Consider the following 18321-nt stretch of genomic DNA (forward strand, 5'->3'; position numbering starts at 1 on the left):
TCACATATTTCCTGGTATATTTCAAAATAGATATAACAAACAGAGTTTAATGCAAATATAGTTATAACCCTTGATTTTAAAATGGTTAGTTTTTTTGCTCACACTGCCTCACCCAAGTCTTTCTGCTGTTGATGCATAGATAATAATAACAACCTCATGAAGAATTGAAGCTTTTGGTTTTGACCTGAGATGCTGACTGGACTCTGGTAGGTGAAGGAACCCCAGTTTTTCCCTTTCTCCAAGATATTCCAGTATTCAAAGGAAAGTAAAGTTCTTAGAGTTTCTTGTAGTCAGATTCACCCTACACACAGTGATCAAAAGACTTGACAATAACAATTTTAAAGGAAGAAAAGCTGATTTGGCGTTCATGGTAGAGGTCTCCGTCCATAGATGGTTGACTCCATTGCTCTGGGCTTAAGGTGAAGAACAACAAGGCAGAAGGGTATGATGGAGGAAATAGGTCAGGACATGGTACCAAGATGTTCAGAGAGACTTTTTTCACCAAGGACAAAATATATATTTGAACCAAATCTAAATTCCAATGACCCACCTACTCCAGCCACACTCTACCAGCCTACAGCTATCAACCAATAAGTCCCTATCAGGTGATTCATGCACTGAATAGTTTTAAACTTTCATGACCCAATCATTTCACCTCTAAACCTTCAACTAGTAGAGGTGAACGTTAATTTGACACAGAGTCTAGGCAAGCAGGCTCCACAGTTGGGATGCTCCACTTTATATACTGATCTGTTTGCTTCCTGTGTGGGCAAATATGAACCAGTAATATTTCTGTCTCCACACCCTCATTTTAAAACAGAGACTGTGTATAATCTTTGCATGTAACCTAAGAGCTTTCAAAACATGCAAGTTAGGTGTTAGGAAAGATACACTGATTTGGTTCCACAATGGGAAGTATTATTCATCCTATAGCAGCCATTAGAATGTCCTCTTCAGTCTTCTCACATAGGAAGCACAAATAAAAGAGGGTCCTGGCGACTGTTGTCAGAAATCCATTGCTGTGTTTATGCTGAGGCACACTTTTCAGAGACTCTGAGGATTAAACCCAGGGGGGCTTAACCACTGAGCCACGCATCAAGGGAACACTGATCACAATGAGATACAATTTTATACCTACCAGAGTAGCTAAGATTAAAGACAGTATCAAGTATTATTGATGAAATGGAATAAGTAGACTTCTTAAGTCAGGCAATTCTTTTAAAGTGAAATATACTTTACCAAAAGACCTTCCATTTGGACTCCTAAATGTTTATCCTACAAAGTAAAACTATATGCTCACAGAAAGAATTGACATATAGTGCTTCTGCGAGTTTGTTTATGCTAGCTTAAAACAGTAAAAACATGTTTTTTTTAAAGGGAATTGTTAAATAGATGATAGCATAACATAAAATATTTTGCATCAACTAAAAATCAAACAAGTGACAAATTGTATAACAAAAGTGAAGTGCAAGAAACGCTTTTCATAAAAGATGATGCACACTATATGATCATGTTTATATGAATTCAAAGAAAGTAAAGTGATAGGAACCAGAATAGTGTCTGCAAATAGTGTGGTGTGCCTTTGCTAGAATGAAACTTTGTCTGGAAGGTCCCCTTTCTAGGGTGGAAGTGTTCAATAACTTGATTGGGTAGAAATATGTGTATACACTTATCAGAACCCACTGAATTGTTCAAATCTTTACCGTGTCTTTAACTATTGCATTTTTCCCCTCAATCAAAAAAATGTGCCAATGAATTTGAATCATTTTGTTTAGTATGTGGCATACTGTACTCGATAATGGTCAATTATGGCTATTCTCAATAAAATCTTGATGGGGGGGTGGGCGGAGGAGATGTGTTAAAGATGTGGAAGGAACTCCTCAAGGGAGCCAAATAGAATAAGAAAGGCAAACCAACCTCTTGCCAAAATTTCTTGCATCCATTAAATAACAGTTGGATTATCCCCATACATAATGATCCTCGTGAATCTTACTAAAACAAATATATTATCATTTCTTTTATTGGAAGATAAGTTTCTCCAATGTGACACTTTTATTTAACAAAACATATATGGAAATTAGCTTAAAATTAACACAAATATTTACATCTTGTTTCACTTAGGCAATTTTTATTTAAGCAGGCTGAATACTTTCATGCCATTTCTACATTAAATATATGACAAATTCCCTTAAATCAGTGAATAGTACCAGTCAAGGATATCACAATAAAATTTTTAAGAAGATATTTTGAGCCCTGTAACTATATATGTAATGGGTGTGTTACCTACAACTTTAGAAAATGTCCCATAAACCCAATGCTTAGTAACTACAAGAAATAAAGAAAGTAAGAAGAAGAAAAGAAAGAGAAAGCAAGAAGGAAGGAAGGAGGAAAACAATTTTATTTCTGTAAAATTATAGATTACAAAACTAATAAATAAAGGAAAAGGAGTCCTGGATAGAAAAGGGTCGTATGCATTTCATTATTAATAACTGAAACAATATAAACAATTTAAAATTGAATGCAAAAAGAAATCATCTGTATCCCTAAGGTTTGGGTCCCTAGGGTGCATATTAGAAGAAAGTGTGACAGAAAGTCAACAAGGAAACTTCCAGTGCAAGGAATAGATTTTCTGTTGAATCTAAAATGAGAGGTGAGATGGTGGTCTGGTTTGAATTTGTGTGGAAAAAATTCTGATCAAGAATTCTTGCTCACTGGAAATTCTTTTTGATCATCCAAAAGATCAACATGATGTATGGATACATGGAACGTGCGTCCCATGCCCCAATAGAGTTAAGAGTAGTGAAGGGCTGGTTACATGTGTTCTGAGTCTTCAGGAGTCCCCAAGGTTGGACTGAATAGCAGGAGGAGATGGAAGGGAGGCAGGTATCACAGCAGCAGCTAGCACCTGTACTTCAGAAAAGCCAACCAGCCAAGTATCAGAGAAGACGGCTTTGATGACAGGACGGTCCTGCATTAAACACCACACACAGAAACCTCACCCCTGAGCATCTGCTTTTGAAGAATAACCTCATGAATGCCCCAGTGAAGTTTATGACCGAATTCACCAAAAGTGATTACAGAGACCTGATCATACCTAAGTTTACCCTTTCCTTGTGTAGCAGATCAGGTACTAGAGATGTGAGAAGTCAACAGGCTAACACCCTGAACTTACAACTAGAATGTGACTGGTGAACCCCAAGAATTACTGCCACCATGATGCAAGCATCTCAGTCAGGTAATCCCAAAGGAGAAAGATCATGAGAGGAAGCATAAAGTGTGAGCAGAGGCATGGAGGAAGGTCTGAAGTGGATAAGATATGAGAAAACCCCAAGAGACATGCAAGAGAAAAAGTTTTGCATCAAGACAGGGAGTGGAGAGCAGCCTGAGCTCAACTTGACTGAATCTCTGTAGAAGGAGCTGGCCTGCACTCCTCGGGTGGTAAAGAAGGCAGAGGCTGCAAAACCTACCAGGCTTTGCATATCAGAGACAACATTCTGCCTTCAGTTTTTTTGGGATTGGCTTATTTCACTTTGCATGATATTCTCCAGTTTTCTCTGTTAGGCAGATGTTAATTTCACAAATTAAAACTATATTGAGATTCTATCTCACACTAATCAGCATGGTAATTATCAAGAAGACATGTAACAATAAATGTTGGCAAGGATGTGGGGAAAAAGGTACACTCATACATTGCTGATGGAAATGAAAATTATGCAACCACTCTGGAAAGCAGAATGGAGATTTCTCAGAAAACATGGAATGAAACCACCATTTGACCTAGTTATACTACTTCTTGGTATACACCCAAAGGATTTAAAATAAGCATAATATAGTGATGTAGCCACATCAAATATTTATAGCAGCACAATTCACAATAGCTAAGCTATGGAACCACCGTAGGTACCCTTCAATAGATGAATGAATAAAGAAAAGATGGTATATATACACAATGGAATATTACTCAGCCACAACAAAGAATAACTTTTTGACTTTTGCCAGTAAATGAATGGATCTGAAGATTATCATACTATGTGAAATAAGCAAAATTTAAAAACCCAAAGGCTGAATGTTCTATCTGACATGCAGATTCTAACACACAATAAGTGGGGGGCAGGTGGAGAATAGAAGTTCAGTAGATTAGACAAAGCAGAATAAAAGGAAGAGAGATAGGGAGTGGGGATAGAAAAGGAGTAGAATTAATTTGACATAATTTTGCTATGTTTATATGTGAATAGTCCACCAGTGAAACTCCACATCATGTACAACCAAAAGAATAAGTTCCTAATTAGAATATTAGACTCCATGTGTGTGTAATGTCAAAATATATACTCTACTGTCATGTATATCTCAAAAAAATAAAAAAGAATTAAAAAAAGAATTTGTCTTCTTATAAAAAATACTTAGATGAAAATGTGTGGCTGCCAAGGAAAATCTCTACTGCATTTTTGAGCAAAGAGTTGCCAAGAATCTGTCCTATTCAGCACTGTGTGGGTCACATGCTTATCCTTTAACTAATGACAATAGCCAGGAGATTGGAATTTTCTTATTGGCTAGCCCTGGTCATATACCCAACCATTGGATTCAAAGAGTGAGATCTCATGATTGACAACCTAACAAGAAATAAGCAATGAAGTTGAAATGCAAAACATCAAAGGCCAATTACAGTTAGTTCATCTTATGGCAAGGACTATGGATCTTAGGGCACCTAATGAATGTTATCTATGTAAAATTTCAGAATGGAATTTGGCCCAGTGGTGTTTGAATTACATATCCAAATCTCCGATTAGCAAAGCCATACTGCTTTCCCTATCCCTGCTTTGATTGTAGGAAATATGATGATGATGATGATGATGATGATGATGGAGGAAGAGGAAGAAGAAGAAAAGGAGGAGGCAGCCAGGACAGCCGCTGATGATAATTAAGAGAATGATGACAATATGATGATTATAACAAAACTAGGTTATCAATACAGGACCACAGGGTAGTCCAACATCTTGTCTTCAATTCTGGAAGTTTCTGAAATAGGAGACATTGTGATGGACTACAAAGTCTGAAGAACTTATAAGGAATTTCTTGGATAAAGAAAATTTTTCATGAGTTTATACAAAGATAAAGGATTGGCTAATGAGGAAATAAAAGATGGCGTTGCTGTCCTCTAGTAATTATTATGGATTTTTTTCTTTTTTTCTTTTTTTTTTTTTTTAGTAGTAGGGATTTAATCCAGAGGTGCTTAACCACTGAGCAATATCCCCAGACCTTTTTAAATTTTATTTAGAGACAAGGTCTCATGGAGTTGCTTCCGTAAGTTGCTGAGGCTGGTTTGAACCCTTGATCCTCTTACCTCAGCCTCCCTAGTCTCTCAGATGACAGACATGCACCTCCACATCCGGCCTTATGAATTAAATTTTGTGCCCCATGTTTTGTTTTGTTTAATTACTCCAGGTAAATTATTTATTTTCTGAGGTTGTAGATTCTTTAGTAAACATTGATGACTTACTTCTCCACATTGGCCATTAATTTCCCATGAATCTTTTCTACTGCAATAAAAGTAGTACTTTCATTTCCCTTATGAGAGACTCCTGTTTTTCCTCAACTGCCTCCAATCTTGAGAAATCCTTTTTCTAAACAATTCCAAGTGAAAAAAAGGCATTGATTTATGCTAAAACTCTGTCTGGAGTTCTAAGGGAAGAGGAAAATGTCACACAATTTGTTTGCAAAACCACCCAGAAGACAAGAGGAAAAAGCAATACAATTTGTGTTTCCATCTCATGTATTTTGACTGTTGCAGGAGTTCAAGTCCAATTGTGTATGTTAATATGAGGAAGTAAAGGCAGAAAAAGGAAACAAAATTAAGTCCAACAGACTTAGATTCACTGAAGCTCAAAGAACATTAGGTTGTAACTGAGTGGGGCAGAACATTTCCTGAATATTTTGGAGAATTTTTTTCAGAAGAAACTGAGGTTTTGTTTTGTTTCATACTTTCCCACAATAGGAAGCTCAAAGTTACTGAGAGCATCAAACACCCTCTGGCCTCAGAGCAGCACTGTTCCTGGAAACAATCCCTGGATCTTAGAAATGAAAGAGGCAAAGGTCTCTGTTCTTCAAACTAGTTTCTTTCTTTATTTCTAGAGAACAACAACAACAAAAAAAGATTTTATAAAAGGAAAAGGGAAAAAATGTAGAAGATCAGTAGAATAATGACAAAAGAGAATCAATCAACACATGCAAGTGAAGAAATACTACTGAAGTGTTATAATAAAATATAAAGAATTATAATATAAAAAGAAAAAAGTGTAATCATTAGTTTTACCCAGAGAGTGAGATGATAGCTGGGACGGTAGGGATTGCTGCTCTTCACCAAGGACCTTTTGGTACTAACATTTTTTTTTTAATGTTCACATGTTACTTTGATGATGACAGCAGCAATAATATTCTTATTAATGATGATGAAGATGATGATGATGATGATGATAATGGGGTTATAGACAAAAAGTATTAAAACAAAAGTGGAATACCATCCAAGTCCACAAGATAATCAAGTCATCTTTTACAATTATTAATTTCATAATTACTAAAGCATCACAATAGCCCTCTTATTTATTTATTTATTTATTTTTTTTTTACAAATTAGGTTCATAGTCATTTTGCTCAAATAAAGACCTGGAGGTCTGACCATTTAGATACTCCTCCTCCCAAAGTTGTTCAGCTAGTGTGGACAGAACAGCAGGAAGAGAACCCATGTCCTGATCAGACTCCAGGGCTCCCTCCTGACGAGAGGCTGATGTTCAGAAGACAGCAGTCACCAGAGAAAAGGACACTGAGTGGAAAGGGAAGGAGCAAAACCATCACTGCAGCCTGAGAAACACCAAACTGAGAGGTGAGGGGGGTTGGAAGTGATTCTAGAAAAGTGGCTTAGGATTTGATCCCTAGGGACCATGAGGCACTGCACATAAATGGGGCAGAGCCCTCATATCTCACAGATGACATGAGTGTTTTCCCATAAATCATTCCTAGCCAAGCATATACATTCGCAGAAAAACATAAACAGAAATAAATGAGTCATCATCTGACAAAGGGAGCCGATGCATTTGATTATAGATTTAAAGATTAGTAAACACAATAAATTTCTTCCACCAAAGTTTTGTATAAATACATAAGCTAGTGCTGGCTCGTACATAACTTCTACAGATAAAAAGCAATGGTAGACCTTGGTAACTCACATCACTCTTCCATTACTCCTCCAGCTCGCTGTGGAGAAGAGGAGGAGGCTCACTTGCATCTTTTTTTGGTTGATTGTGGTGAATATTTAAAGGCATATCCAGGGATAGAAAACTATCTCAGCTGGGCTTAACCCAGAGACTTTGAATAGGACAAGTTTCTAGCAGAACAAAGTGAGAATAGCATGAATGAAAATCTTGAAATATAAAAGCACAGATTTCAGGGGAAAAGCATGAAAGTATTGTATTAGATTATGAGGAGAGATAAGGAGGATGTGGACAGCACAGATGAGCCAGCTCCTACAGAATATATACCCCTTGTTAATGAACCATGTTTCAGATGTCCCATGGTAAGCCTATATTTCCTTCAGGTCTCTGTGCCAAAATTCATGTGCAGAGAGAGGTTTTCTCTTACTACTACATTCAAAGGCCAGGGTCTGACACATGGTAAATGTTCAACAAATATTTTTATGGAGAGACATTTTATGAATTCATCCTATGAATCACTAGCCTTTTATCTTATTCCCTCCACAGGTCTTTTTGAATTCCTTTTTCTAAGACAGCATTTGTCTTCCTCACTGAAATGCACACTACTAGAAAGCAGGGACGGATTCAGTTCGATTCTCTCTCAAAGCCCAGCACCTAGACTAATGACATATATTGAGTCCTCCATAAATATGTGGGTAATGAATGAAAGAATTAATGAATAAATCAATGAATGAATGAATGGCTTGTGGTTTACTAGTTCATTGAATTAGCAATTCATTCAACCTCTCCATATTCGTGTATACATATCTCATTTATTATTTTGATAGAAAATGAAATATAGGTAGAGGACTCAGGCCAGGGTCTAACACATGGTAAATGTTCAACAAATATTTTTATGGAGAGTCAGAAAAGAGAGAGGCAAGAAGTCAACACAGCTATGCACCCATTCTCTTTTCCAAAGACAATACCTCCATTGCTTTACATCTCTGTGTTCAAATGTCACAAAACATCTCTTTTATCTTGACTTTCATTGTAGAAAATAAAGTGAAAAAAAAGAGAGTAGAGTAGGAAGGAGGGACGAGAGGAAGACAATTCAGAGAATAAAATGATCAGAGTTTAGCCTTTTCCTTTAAAGAACCAGGTAATATAGCTCAGTTACAAACTTTTCTTTCCCACAATAGTCCATCAGCTCCTACACAGAAAGGGTGTGAGTGTGTACATGAGCATGCGTGTGTTTGTATAAACACAGAATCATCAGAAAATAAGGAACCACCTCCTTTTGGTTTTACAAAAGGACTTTATTCCTGGCATCTGTAAGGTATTTGGGCTGATTTTATGGATACATTTGTTGCATGGTTTTTATCCAATGCAAAACCAAAAATCAGTAATGCATGACTGATCAATGCTACTCACGTAGTAAAAAGGGAAACACATCTTGCAGGTGTTCAAACATACATAAAAGTGTGAACAGTTATTATGGTGCTTCAAAACTGGCTATCTGCTTGGAAGTAGTAAAATATCATACGATCCATATTATCCATCTGTAGAAATTTTATTTCTCACATACTTTGCAGAACTGATGACATTTTGGAAGCTCCTGAGCTTCCTGATGCCAGCAGATCAGAAAGTTGGAGGCCTGAGATTTCTAGAATGCACATGTTTTTGCTGTTTACTTAATTTATTTGTTTACAAGCAATGACCTCTTTGCCCCAAAGATTTAAAGTAGATTAAAGCATGCTCGCTTTTGTATCCAGGCTCTTTTGTGCTACCCCATGTCTTTTAGAGATGCTACAGCTGGCCCTATTCAACATAGCTTAGAGCTCCATTAGTGTGGGATCAGTGAGGATATTAATTTTTATTTCTGTAACAGAAAAAAATTATTTCTGTTTCAGAAATAAAAATTAAAATCAGGTAGTAACTGAAATATTGCATATTTTTATTGTCTTCATAACTACCACAGTAGTAAGTACATCCCAGTCTGGTGGTTCTAAAATTTTGTATTCTAATTCTTCAGTATTAACCTGAGAGCTTATGAAAATAAAAAAAAAAACTTAGACTCTCAGACCTGAGAGATTCAGGTAGCCTTTACTGAGAACCAAGAATTTCAATATTTTAAAAGCACCTGGGGATGGATCCAAGATGGCAGGCTAGAGGGAGGCTGCATTCCTAGTTGCTCCATGACCTGGGATTCATGTAGTGAGAATACTGTTTTTCTGGAAGTTATTGGAAAACCCCGGCAGCTGCTCCCATGCAGAATCACAGCCATTGTGTCTGCACAGGACCCCCAACAGCTCATCCACACAGGATCTCCAGCCACCCACCCTCACAGAAGCTCCAACTGCCACTCCTGTGCAGGACCCCTGTCCACTGGTCCCCTGTGGATCCCCATCTACCGGCATGGGGCTTCCCAGGTCATATCCACCTTGGGACACTGCAACCACTGCCATAGTTGCTTGTACCTGGGGACACTGGACAGGGTCTGGAGACATCCACCAGCCATAACACTGCTATGTCACAGAGCTGCATCTCCAAACACACCACCCAAAACCACCGCCCAGTCTGACCTGACACCCCATCTCTGAAAGCATCTGCCTCCATCTTGGGACACCTTTGTTGCCAACTTGGGTTATCCATAACTATCTTTAGTTGGTGTCCCACTTCCAGCTTGGGACACCAGCTGGGGCCTAGAAGCACTATCAAGGTACCTACAATTCCCCCAACTCTCCCTCTCCCCTGCAGCCATTAACCCAGCACAGTGTTTGCAGCTACTGGCCAATCTGTAGCTCATAGAGACTGGTCTTGACCTGCATGATACAAAACAGCTCTCTGTGACACACTGCAGCCCACAAAACCTCAGGAAAGAGAAGTTCCTGATTAGGAAATAGAAAGGGAAGGGGTGAGTAAGATATAGTTTAGAGGCTAAAGTAGAGATCAGGAATTGTCAGGTCTACAGGTGATATAAGGGCTTAAGACCAGGCACCCAAATGACACAAGCAGGCCCCAAAGAAGATCCTTGAGGTGCAGTCTCCCAATGGGGACCAGCAAGTGCTATACCCCATATCCAGGATTTCTGCCTCCCAAACAACCCTCCCATCCTAATAATCTTCACCACCCTGAGGGTGCAGATACCAGCAAATAACAGACAATCCCACTTATTGGATGAGAAGGGAAGCAGGAAAGATACTGAACTCCAACAGAAACAATCCTTTAATTTTACTTCAAGATTTTTTTCTTTTCTTTTCTTTTTCTTTTTTCTTTTCTCTCTCTTCTCCCACCCTCACATCCCCAATATTTGTGAAACCAAGTACTTTTCATAGATTAGGCTACTAAGGACTGGAATTTCTGAATAGTATATTACAGTTGTGTTGTATATTCCTTTATCTCCTATTTTTACATTTTTATTTTTCTTAATTTTTATGTTTTTTGTTTGTTGTACTCTCTCTATTGTCTTCCCACTTACTTGTCTCCCCCAAATCATTTTTTCTCTGTTCTCCTGCTACTAGCCAACTTTTTTAGATTTCTCTTTCATGCTTCCTAAGATCTAATAATTCTATAGCCTCACCTCTTACCTTTTTAACATTTCATTCTATACCCCATCCACGGTTCTTTCCTTGTCCACCATAAGAAACTGTAGACACTTTTGCAAACCTGCTGTTTATAATGTAGATAATAAGTTAAACTCACCATTTCTGTATACTGTGACAAAATCAAATGTCTTAATGGGAGTTATTTTATTTAAGGCTGTATTGATCTCCCCCTTAAAGGAGAAGTATTGGAACTCTGCAGGGACTCCATAAACTTCTAAGGTAAAAACTATAACACCTCAGATCCACAGTGCTAGAAGGGAAGACACACAAACAACATGAACAAACAAGAAAAGAAAGTTTCCCAACCAAACAAAGATACTACATTAATAGAATCCATGGCCAGCACAGCAAAGAACTTTCTTCTTAGTACTGCCTTCATAGTGTCCCAGAGATCTTGATATGTTGTTTCTGTGTTCTCATTCACCTCTAAGGATTTTTTAATCTCCTCATTGATGTCTATATCAATCCATTATTCATTCAGTCACATATTATTTAGTCTACGTGTGATGGAGTAGCTTTTATTTTTTATTTTATAATTGATTTCTAATTTCATTCCATTATGATTGATAGAATGCAGGATAGTATCTCTACTTTTTTATATTTGCTAAGAGTTGCTTTGTTGCATAACGTATGGTCTGTTTTAGAGAAGGATCCATATGCTGCTGAGAAGAATGTGTATTTTCTCGTTGAAGGATGAAATATTCTACATACATTAGTTAAGACTAAGTTATTAATTGTATTGTTGAGTTCAATAGTTTCTTTGTTCACCTTTTGTTTGGAAGATCTATTCAGTGGTGAAAGAGATGTGTTAAAGTCACCCAGAATTATTGTGTTGTATTTTGTTTGACTTTTAAACTTGAAAAGAGTTTGATGTTTGATGAATGTAGATGCTCCAGTATTTGGGGAATATATATTTATTATTGTTATGTCTTGTTGATGAATGGTTCCCTTAAGCAGTATGAAATATCTTTTTTATCCTCTATGTGTGGTACTGTTTCTATGATATAGCCATATTAATGGTTTATCTCCTACATAATTATATATTCAGCTGGCTTTCAGTTGAACACAAAACCATCCTTGTACCACCACTGATAGTTGGCAATAGCTCTTTGACAGAAGTTTTTATTCTGCTGTAGAAATTATTCTTGAACTGAAAAAAGATCACAATCCAATGTCCAGTCATTAAACACTATCATATTTGTGAAGAGCTTCTTCCAACTTCTGGGTCACTTTTTGGAAAAATATTATTTGTTGTTGTAAAAAATGTTGTATCTGTGATTTAAAGTCTCTTACTCGAATTTGATGGAAGTGGTGAAATTCAGCCAAAGTGGCAAAAGAAATAGTGTTACAGCGATCCTGAATGCCATCAGCCTTTTGGACCTCCATCTTCCCTTCTTCCACGTGTCACCTACTCTCCTTTACTTTGGTAAGAGCTCCTTTCTGAACGTGGATGATATCCGGGAAGTTGGCCAGGTGCCCTTGATACAGCGCTAACAGGTCCATTACTGGGTCCAGGTCCTGCCTGGGCTGCTCGGCAAAGAGCTCGCCGATGGTGTCATAGGCATCTCCCGTGAAGGCAATGGCCTGATTCAGGCCTGCTGAGAAAGCCTGCTGGTCCAGCTCAAAGACCTGGCTGAGCCCACGGAAAGATTGGCCCACCTTCTGATACTCCTTCTTGAAGCCCATCACCTGCTTGCGCGCGAACTCGTTGGCAGTGTGGTTGAGCTGCAGCGTGCTGTCATCCATCTTCTTGGTGAAGCACTTGAAGCCATCTATCTTGCTCTCCACCTCCTGCAGGTCAAGAGCTGCTGTGGGCGGTGTGCTCAGGGTCAAAAAGAAGTTGGCGCCCACCATCTCGTCCTTCTCGGCCTTCCTCTTGCCCTGTTTCCAGGCCTTCTCATCTGTGCTAATGGGGCAGGTCAGGAAGTGCTGGAAGACATCACACTGTGCCAGCACTGGATGGCTGGCCATGTGGTTCATCCACCAGATCAGGCCTTTCCTGCCCTTGGAGATAAAGTCCTCTTCGAAGCGGCCAGTAGCCTGCTTCTCGGGCAGGTGGGGCACAGAGATGACAGGGAACTTCTCAGCCAGGCGTGCATACAACCAGTCGAAGTACTTGTAGCGCCTGTGCACCGGGACCTGTGTGTGCGTGGGGACCAGCTTGTAGGAGATGTAGCTCTTCATACCCTTGAACTTAGTCTGCTTGGTGGGGTCGTCGATGGTGCACTGGAAAGGGTAGGGGTTCTCCTGCCACTCGGGGCCGGGGCCGTAGCACCACGCATAGCTTGTCCCCATCCTTCACAAAGCCCGAAGCCTCGCCCAACACGAAGACCTCTCCACCTGACTTGACAAAAGTGGAGAAGCGGTTGAGGTTGCGGCTCACCATGGCCGAGCTCTTGGCCCCCAAAGGGTGGTGCTGCGGAGGAGCTGATCCCCCGCGAGAGCCCAGCGGTAGCGGCTAGCAGCGCCGCCGCCCGCGGACGACGGCCGTCGAGGTCCGGGTAGGTGCAGATGCCCAGCACGCCAGGCTCGTCGGCCACTGTGGAGCTGTCTTCCCACTCGTCGTCCCAGTCATCGTCGCTGCCCTGGCTGGCCTGGTAATGGCCGTAAAGTTGCTGAGGCGACGGCTGCAGGACACCCCGGCATGCGGAAAGCCCGCTCCCGGCGGCTGGAAGGTGCTCGGCTGCGGCGCCTGCTGCAGCTGCAACAGCGGCTGGAAGGAGTCGGGCGGCGGCTTGAAGGAGGCCGGCGGCGCGGCAGGCAGGGGCTCGAAGCCCCCGGGCGACACGTTAGCATAGCGAGCAGGGGCGCCCGGACCGCTGTCGCCAGCCAGGCCGGGCTGGGGGGCTCGGATCACCTGCATGTACGAGGCCAGGAAGAGACCGCGGTCGCCGCGGCTGTTGACTCCCTCAATATCCTGCTCGCTGCACAGGCTCAGCACCTGGTGCTCCCGCAGCGAGATCTCGCCTGGGTTCTCCGACCTGAAGTCCTACAGCGCCAGGGCGCACAGCGCCATGGTCCTGGTGCCTTGGCGGGAGGTCCCGATACCGGCGCCCGGTGCCCGTGCCCCGCCCAAGGTGCTCGCGGTGCTACCCCGCACCCTGGTACACGGACTAGAGCCCTGAAGGCAGAACGCAGCCCACCTCCCCGGCCCGCCGGTAGCGCCCTCCGTGCAGCTCCGCTTGCAGCCCTGACTGCCACGCAGGGGTACTTAGGATATGATTAGGTTATGAAATCTTTACCCTTATAAATGGGATATTAAATGCTCATATTAAAGAGACGAGAGAGAGAGAGAGAGAGAGAGAGAGAGAGAGAGAGAGAGAGATCCATTGCCCCTTTTAACCTTTTACATGTTAAGGCACCTTCTATGAACCAAAAAGCAGGCCCTCATGAGACACTGAATCTGCTGGCACATCGATCTTGGATTTCCCAGCCTCCAGAACTATGAGAAATAAATTTTTGCTGCTTATAAGTCACCCATTCTGTGGCATTTTGTTATAGCAGCTCAAACAGACCAAGAAATCCATTATAAAATTCCTCCATTAGTAGCCAATGATGATCAATACCTATTCTGATACATGTAGCAAAATGGTGATACTCTATCAGAACTTCTGCATTAATTACTTAACATTCCCAGAAAAACTTTTAAAAAACTTTCCCTAATCGTCTATTTGGTTACCCTATTCACTCAATACAGAATTATTTGCATGTATTAACCAATTTTCCATTCAGGGCAGAGCAAACCTCCGAAAGTAATCAATTGATGATACTTGGTTTTAATATTTTAAAAATGACTTTCCCTTCTTTGAGATACAATAAACATTCTGTAAAATTCACCATTTTGAAATATACAAGTCAGTGGTTTTTACTATATTTCTAAAGTGGGAGACTATCACCACTAAATCAACAATATTTTCACAGCCTCAAAATAAAACCCTGCACACATTAGTCATCATTTTTCCTCCACCCATAGTAGGAAAGCACTGATCTATTTCTGTCTCTAAATATTTGCCTATTCCAGACATTTCATATACATAGGATCATGAAACAGATGGCCTTTTATGTAAGCCTTCTTTCACTCAGCACAATATCCTCAAGATTCACCCATATTCTAGCATTTTTTGGTATGTTCTTCCTTTTTATGGTAATATCCCATAATAGAGATATATCACATTTTTTAAATCTGTTCAGCATTTGATGGGACATTTGGCTTGTTTCCCATTTTTTGGCTATTATGGATAATGCTACTGAAAACATCTGTGCACAAGTTTTTGTATCAACATGTTTTCATTTCTCTTAGGTATACCTCCAGAAGTAGTATGGTAAATTATTACAGTAACTCTGCTTGTAGGAACTGCCAAAATGGTGGTACCATTTTATATTCTCATTAGCAATATATTAGGGCTTCAATTTCACCAATTCTGTGATTCTGCACATCCTCCTCAATACTTTTATTGTCCATCTTTTTAATCTTAGTGAGTACAAAATGGTATCTCATTGTGGCTATGATTTGCATTTCCCTAATGATGTTAAACATCTTTTTATGTACTTATTGACCATCTGTATATCTTCTTTGGGGAAATATATTCAAATGAATTGTCCATTTTTTAATTTGGTTGTCTTTTTATTATTATTGAGTTCTAAGAGTTTTCTATATATTCTTAATTTTGATCAAGTCTAATTTACCTATTTTTTTTCTGTTGCTTGTACCTTAGGTGTTGTATCTAAGACACTGTTAACCCACTCCAAGGTACAAAAACTTACACGAGTTTTCTTCTAAAATTTTTATAGCTCTTACATTTAGATTTTTGATCCATTTTTAGTTCCTTAAAAGTGAAATTCATTCTCTTGCATTATAGCTATCTAGTGGTACTAGTACTATTGGTTGAAAAAACTATTCTTTCTCCATTGATCTTTGAGCACTATTTTTAAAATTTTTTGTGGAGATTTGTTTCTGGACAATCAATCCTATTCCATGATTTATATGTCTATCCTTATGTCGAATCCATAATCAAATTTACTACTGCTTAGTAGTAATTTTTGAAATTGGGGCCTATGAGCCCTTTGACTTTTTTTCAAGATTGTTTTGTCTAGTATGGGACCCTTGCATTTTTTTAACATATTTTAGGACCAACATATTAATTTATGCCAAAAAATATTCAGATGGAATTTTAACAGAAATTATGTTGAATCTGTAGATCAGTTTGGGGAATATTACCGTCTTAATGATAGAACATCTTCCAATAATGAACACGGGATATCTGGTCCTCTTGCGTTTCTCTGAATAATGTTTTCAGATTTTCAGTGTAAAAGGTTGCACTTTTTCTGTTAAATTAATTTCCTTTTAAAAAAATTTATTAGTTATTGATGGGCCTTTATTTATTTGTTTATATGTGGTGCTGAGAATAGAACTGGTTTCTCACACATGCTGGGCAAGCACTCTACCACTGAGCCACAACCCCAGCCTCATCTTCTGTTAAATTTATTTCTAAAGTATTTTATTCTTCTTTATATTTTTATTAGTGCATTATAGTTATACATAATAGTGGTATTCTTTTTGACATGTGCATACATGCATATATTGTAATTTACTCCATTTCATTCTCTAGACTTCCCCTTTCCCTCCCTTCCTCCTTTCCTGAATCCCCTTTCTCTACTGATCTTTCTTCTATTTATTTTATTACCTTTATTTATTTAATTTTTAATAGATTCATTATAATTATACATAAATGTGTGACTCATTGTGATATATGCATATAGCACATAGCATAATTTAGTCCATTTAGTCTTCCTCCACTCCACCCTGCCCTTCAATGACCTTCCTCTATTATACTATTCTCCCTTCTGTTTTCATGAGATTCCCTTTTATTATTCCTTGTTTCTCTTCGCTTCCACACAGGAGAGAAAAGATTTGACCCTCGTCTCCCTGAGTCTGGCTTATTCACTTAGCATGTTGTTCTCTAGTTCTAACCGTTTATCAGCAAATGATATAATTTCATTCTTCTTGATGGCTGAGTAGAACTCCATTGTGTACATATGCCATACATTTTCTTCTCTTATTCTTTTTTAAAAATTCTTTTTCAATTCATGTTTGAACTATTCATTGCTCAAGTAAAAATAATTTTGGGACTTTTATCTTGTATTCAGCCACCTCATTGAACTTGTTTATTAGCTCTAATTTATGTGAGTGTGTTCCTTAGGATTTTCTACATAAAAGATCATGGCATCAGAAAATAAAAACAGTTACACCGTCCTTTATTACATCTTATTTTTGCCTGATTGCCCTAGTTAGGAGTTCTAATGTAATGCTGAACATAAGTGGCAAGAGTGTATACCCTTGACCTTTTACTGATCTTAAGGGAGAGCTTTCAGTTTTTCACCAGTAAGTATATGCTATGTTTTCCACTGCTGTTCTTGATCAGGTTGAGAAAATTCCATTCCTAGTTCATTGAGTGTTTTTAATCATGAAATGGAATTAGATGATTGTCAAATGCTTTTTCTACATCTGCTTAAACATCATTTAATTTTTGCCCTTTATTCATTACATGTTACATTAGCTGATTTCCTATGCTGAGATGTATACTGTTTAAAACTGTAGAAGTTAAAAAACAGACCACTAAATAGTTATTATAAAGGGTCAGTTGGTCCCATTATTTTTGAGACTGTGGCAAGGCAAAACATCATGGCAGGGAGCATGTAGTAGAGCACAACTGTTTACCTATGGGAGTCAGAAAGCAAAAGAAAAGAGAGGAGGGGTGTAGGTCCTAACAGGATTTTCAAGAGCACGCCTCCATGACCTAACTTCCTCCCACTAGGCCCCACCTCCCAAAGGTTCTATTACTTCCCAATAGTACCACAGGATGGTGATCAAGCCTTTCACACATGGGCCTCTGGGGGAAATTCTTAGATCCAAACTATAGCAACAGTAATACAATAAAAATAAATTCCTTTTGGGAAAAATGAATGAAGGAGTATGCAAGTTAAAAAAATATTAAAGACAGAATTAGTGGTAAAGTTGAAAATTCAGAGATTAGAACAACTGTCAAGTAATTCTACTTATAAACAATTCTTTTTATCAGGGAAAACCAGAATACTTCCTGCTCTTTACCTCTTTCTCCACTGAGTCTCCAACATATGGTTGGTAGGGACTTGGTAGTCAACTGCAAAGTGACAACTGTTACCAAAGTATTTCTCTTCTATTCATTGAATAGATAATTTTTTTCTTTCTTTCTTGGCATAAGAAAGCTTCTATATATAGACTTGTATAAGAGATAGAAGAATTTATTAGCTCTAATTTATTAGAAAATTAGGTTACACCAGGTTGTATGCGTGTGTACAAGCACATATGTACACTCATTTTTTTAAATTACATAACATATAAACTCCCTTAACAAATATTCAAAAAATATGAAAGGGGAGCCCACCCTGTGCAATTGCTATGTATCATGATCACTGACACACCATACACCCCTAGTAGGCAGTCAAGGATAGGATCAAGATACAACATTTTAATATTCTGTCCAGGGTAT

General features: G+C 39.0%; 1 pseudogene; it reads right to left on the reverse strand.

Annotated features, from left to right (window-relative positions):
* Positions 1 to 11974: 11974 nt before the first annotated feature.
* LOC113177581 (sorting nexin-18 pseudogene) lies at positions 11975 to 13808 on the reverse strand (annotated as a pseudogene).
* Positions 13809 to 18321: the final 4513 nt, after the last annotated feature.

This window comes from Urocitellus parryii, chromosome 7 (genome assembly GCF_045843805.1).
Source record: "Urocitellus parryii isolate mUroPar1 chromosome 7, mUroPar1.hap1, whole genome shotgun sequence".
NCBI lineage: Eukaryota > Metazoa > Chordata > Mammalia > Rodentia > Sciuridae > Urocitellus > Urocitellus parryii.